The sequence below is a fragment of the Plecotus auritus genome, assembly GCF_963455305.1.
Source record: "Plecotus auritus genome assembly, chromosome: 2".
NCBI lineage: Eukaryota > Metazoa > Chordata > Mammalia > Chiroptera > Vespertilionidae > Plecotus > Plecotus auritus.
The window spans coordinates 129,958,786-129,964,453 of NC_137771.1; the positions used below are offsets into that span (position 1 = coordinate 129,958,786).

The 5,668-nt window shown below is 39.6% G+C and overlaps 1 pseudogene across 1 annotated transcript; it reads left to right on the top strand.

The window, feature by feature from the left end:
- The first annotated feature begins 241 nt into the window (after positions 1-241).
- LOC308241200 (protein lin-7 homolog C-like) lies at positions 242-826 on the top strand (annotated as a pseudogene). Its single transcript has one exon. The product of its transcript is annotated as a protein lin-7 homolog C-like (transcript).
- The last annotated feature ends 4,842 nt before the right edge of the window (positions 827-5,668 follow it).

The window sequence follows — 5,668 nt, forward strand, 5'->3', positions numbered from 1 at the left end:
ATGGTGAATACAACAAGAGGAAGGGCTGTCACAGCAGACTTATGGATCCACCTTCAATTTGGCCCAAGACAGGCTGAGAAAAGCAGCACAGAGTTTTGTTTTTGTTTTCATTACAAAATCATAGGAGAGAACTCTCCAAGGGAGTATAAAATTAATTAAAATAATTAATAAACAATTATGTAATCTGAATAACAGAAAGAAAAAAATGAATAAAGAAAAATGAAGAAGACTGAGGGAGAAGATGGTGGCGTGGGGGAACCTGTACAGCTCTATCTGTAGAGCAATTGAATTGTTGGAAAAACTACAAAGGAGTGGGGAGGTACCATCACAGAAACTTCAGGCTTTACAAAGAGTCCTGCAAAGTGAATTCTGCAGTGCTGTAAGAGAGGTATATGAACATGTCTATGAGACTGTGGACATCAGCAGCAGTCCTGAAGTGAGAGCTAATGCTACGGCAAAGGCTACTGTTGCTGCATTTGCTGCCAGCAAAGGACATTCTCATCCTCGAGTTGTTGAGCTTCCAAAAACAGAAGAGGGCCTTAGATTCAATATCATAGGAGGCAAAGAACAAAACTCTCCAATCTATATGTCTCGAATAATTCCAGGAGGAATTGCTGATAGACATGGGGGCCTCAAGCGAGGAGATCAACTTCTCTCTGTTAATGGAGTGAGCGTGGAAAGAGAACATCATGAAAAAGCTGTAGAACTGCTGAAAGCAGCTCAAGGAAAGGTTAAATTAGTAGTGTGATATACACCTAAGGTCTTAGAAGAAATGGAGTCACGTTTTGAAAAAATGAGATCAGCCAAAAGCAGGCAGCAGATCTAATGCAGTTCAGAGCTTTATATTCCATTTTGCTTTTAGCTAGAGAAGTTTTACTTGTGACCTACTAATGGCCGCAATGCCAACTATTATAAAGAAAAACAAACTTCCCATGAAATGCTCCTTGCCATTTTATAAATGCCTATTTTAAAATCATTTGTGGTTCCAGAGATGCCTACACTTTTTTCTGACAAGAAAAAGTAAAAGGTGATGAGGGCAATTTTGTCCTGCTCTTTTTTCAGGCCTTTTTCAAATGCAGATTTTGTCATAAAGTTGTTATAGATTTTTAATAATGCTTTTTAAATATTAAGATGTACTTTTACATTCTTAATCTTTTTTTAGGAATAAAAGGTTCTTCATTTGGCTGCTTATCCTATATAATAAAAGCCTAATATGCTAAGTGTACGGTTGTCCGGTCATCCGTTCAACCAATCAAAGCATAATATGCTAATATGCTAAGGCCGCTCAACCACTTGCTATGACATGCACTGACCACCAGAGGCAGACAGTCGACCAGTCACTATGACCATAAGGGGGCAGACACTCTGACCAGTAGGTTAGCTTGCTGCTGGGATCTGGACAATCAGGACTGAGCAAGATGGGCCGGACATGCCCTGGAGCCCTCCCATGGTCCCTCCCTGACTCTGATCATGCATCCATGGGGTCCCTTGGCCTGGCCTGCACCCTCTTTCAATCCGGGATCCCTTGGGGGATGTCAGAGAGCCAATTTTGGCCTGATCATGCAGGCATAAAAGGCTAATATGCAAATCGACTGAATGGCAGAATAACCGGTCGCTATGATGCACACTGAACACCAGGGGGCAGACACTCAATGCAGGAGCAGCCCCCTAGTGGTCAGTGCGCTCCCACAGGGGGAATACTGCTCAGTCAAAAGCCCTGAGCTGGGCTTACGGCTGGTGAGCTCAGTGGCGGTGGCTGCAGCCTCTCCTGCCTCTGCAGTAGTGCTAAAGATGTCCAACTGCCAGCAGGGAGCAGAACTAAGCCATCAGTCGAACATCCCTGAGAGCTCCTGGACTGAGAGAGGGCACAGGTCGGGCTGAGGGACACCCCTCCCCCGCAAAAGTAATAGTTTTCAAATTCTTTATTTGCTTACTCTTTTTTTTTTAACCTGTAAAATTTCTTTATAGTTTTCCAAAAAAGTTAAACATGACAGTTTCAGTTACAGCAGTTCATTACACTGTCAGTGTTAGCATCGCTGCTGCATTTTGTACTTTGAACACACACATAATATATGTAATCATTGGTAAGTCATAGCACACTGGAAGATTTTTACTTTTATTATTTAAACACTAGAGGCCCGGTGCACAAAATTCGTGCACAGGGGAGGGGGGGTGCCTCAGCCCAGCCTGCACCCTCCCCAATCTGGGATTCCTCTCACAATCCAGGACTGCTGGCTCCCAACTGCTTGCCTGCCTGCCTTCCTGATTGCCCCTAACCACTTCTGCCTGCCAGCCTGATCACCCACTAACCACTCCCCTGCCAGCCTGACTCATGCCTAACTGCTCCCCTGCCAGCCTGTTTGCCCCTAACTTCCCTCCCCTGCAGGCCTGGTCCCCCCAACTTCTCTCCCCTGCAGGCCTGGGTCCCTCCCAACTGCCTTTCCCTGCAGGCCTGATCACCCCAACTTCCCTCCTCTGCTGGCTTGATCGCCCCTAACTTCCCACCCTTGCAGGCCTGGTCCCTCCCAACGGCCCTCCCTTGCTGACCATCTTGTGATGGCCATCTTGTGTCCACATGGGGGCAGGATCTTTGACTACATGGGGGCAGCCATCTTATGTGTTGGAGTGATGGTCAATCTGCATATTACTCTTTTATTAGATAGGATAGAGGCCTGGTGCATGGGTGGGGGCCAGCTGGTTTGCCCTGAAGGGTGTCCCGGATCAGGGTGGGGGTTCCTTTGGGGCGTGGGGCGGCCTGGGCGAGGGTCCTGTGGTGGTTTGCAGGCTGGCCATGCCCCCTGGCGACCCAAGCGGAGGCCCTGGTATCTGGGGTTTATTTATCTTCTACAATTGAAACTTTGTAGCCTGGAGCAGAGCCAAGCCTTCTGCTTGCTCCGAGGCAGCAGCCATTTTTTGGGGATTTATGTATCTTCTATAATTGAAACTTTGTAGCCTTAAGCGGAGGCCTGGGCAGGCCAGGGTGTATGGAAAGCTTGGCTTCCTCCATTGCCGGGGGCAACCCTAGCCTCCTGCTCTTTCCAGCTCTGTGGCTGCTGCCATTTCTGTTTGGATTTATGTATCTTCTATCATTGAAACTTTGTAGCCTTGAGTAGAGGCCTAGGCTGGCAAGGGCAGGTGGAAAGCTTGGCTTCCTTCATTGCCAGGGAAATCCAAGCCTCCCTCCTGCTCTCTGTGGCCGTAGCCATCTTGGTTGGGTTTATTTGCATATTCTCTCCTGATTGGCTGGTGGGCGTGGCTGGTGGGCGTGGCTGGTGGGTGTAGCGGAGTGATGGTAAATTTGCATATTACTCTTTTATTATATAGGATAATGTATAGTGAATACTCATTTGTACTGATTTATAAAAGTAAGTTTTTAAACACTGAAACAATCATTGCTAAAATATGCTTTCTTTCATAGTGTTTGAGCAGCAAGGCAGGATGTAATTTGTGTGTTAGCATTACTGATTAGGTCTATTTATTTTTAACAGTATGTCAAATTACAAATGTAAAGACAGGTTCAGGTTTCATCTTTTACAATTTTTTTTTAATGCTATTCATTTCTATTTAAATACATTTTTTATATTTTGGTCCTTTCATTGCTAGAGATGAGCCATTTAGTTTGTGGTGGGAAAAAGCAAAAGCAAAGAAGAAAAAGTAATACTTTAATTTAATTAATCTCAACAGTTAACACACTTTTACCAGCTCTGTTTAAAGCATGGATTATAAATAGTTTGCTTATTGGAGGATATATGTGATAAGATGTATAGAAATTATGAGGTGATGTGTTCATAAGAATCTGCAGACTGTCTAGATGAGTAGGAACTTATTCATATTACAATGGTTTGATTCAGAGATGGGGTCTTTGTATATGATTCAAATATGATGGGAATTGTGAGAGATGCTTTCAGTTGTCCACTGGATGTCACTATTTTACTGAAAGGCAGCTATTAGTGAAGGACTGTGACAGAACTCTTTTTAAAAGCTGGAATTAAAGAATTGAGGATCATTTTCAGTGAATAACTTAGGAACATTTTTAAGTGAGAGATGCTAAAAGGAAGGTAGTGGTTTGAAATATATAAGGAATTTAGACCCTGTATAAGAAGTGGGCATTTTGAAACATTCCTTCAAGAAGACTATAAATGTATACTTTTTCCTGCATGTTTGTCAGCATTGTGAGTTTTAAAAGATTATTCCAGTTTTCAGTGTTTTTTTGTTTTTGTTTTGTTTTTTCAGAATAAAAGTCAATTGGCATTGTTATTTATCATTTAGTTATTGAACACTGGATTGCATGGTTGGATGTGTCTTTAGTCCACTACAAAATGTGCTTGTTATTAATAGGAATGTTGTTAAATTGTATATTTTCACAATTAATTAATGTTTTTAAAATGTTGAGACCAAAGTAGTGTAGAAGAATTATGGGCTTAATTTAATTGTAAAATTATTAGAGTTATTTGTTGTAGAGCTTTATGTATTAAAGAGAGGTATGGGTGCATATAAAACAGTAATGTTGTTATGCTTGTATTCTTGCATTACAAAGTAAACCCTAAAGAAACCTTATTTTAGTATAGCTACAGCTGCAGTAGCTTTTAAGGGCGTGTCAACATTTCATTATAAATTATAGCTTCCTGGTTCAGTATCTCAGCTGTTTCAGAACTTTCAGCCAAGTTATATCTTTTTTGGTATTGAAACTTAATAAGTTGAGTAAGCTATATTTTTCTTCTACAGTAATCCAGAATCTGTTCTTTGTGTGAGTTGGGGCTTATTTATAATTCTTAAAATAAAGATAGCTTAAAGAAGCCAAAACAAAACAAAACAAAACAAAACAAAAACAAAAACAAAAAAAAGAAAAATGAAGAAAGCCTCAGAGAAAATTGGCTCTCCAGTAGACATACCAACATACCCATAATAGGAGTATCAAAGGGAAAGAAAGATAGAAAGAGGTAGACAAATATTTGAATAAATAATGGCTGAAAATGTACAAATTTGCTTTATAAAATTACACAACTAAAAGCTCAAATGCAAATGAGTCTTGTGGATCCAGCTATAGGATAGTAAAAATACTAAAATACAAAGAGAAACTCTTGAAAAAGAGAGAAAAACAACTTGTCACATTTAATGGAACCAAACTAAGATTAAAAGCTGACTTTTTTCCAATAATGGAAGTCAGAGGACAGTGAGATGACATAGTTCTAAAAATAGGAATGATATACAACATCTTATGACAAAGTCCTAAAAATAAATAAATAAATAAATAAATAAATAAATAAAACAAAGACACTCAAGATAGTTCTTTAGACTGAAATTTCCTAAAATACCAAAAAGTATTTAAACACCACAAAAAAAAAAAAAAAACCTAAAGGACACCAATACAGGTAATTATTTCTGTAAATATGGAAAACATTGTAGTTGCAATTTTTTTTCTCTTCTAGTAACTGATTTTAAATATTATATAACAATAGGTATAAAAGTATATGCTTGACTTCTAATATACATAAATATAATATGTTTTATATTATTAGCACAAGGGATATGAGTGGAAAGAGAGCTGTATTAGAATAAAGAAATAAAACCAAATGATAACTTGAATCCATGAGGACCAATGAAAAGAGCCAGAAATTATACATAAGAAATTTTATATTAAAAACTTTATATATATATATATATGTGT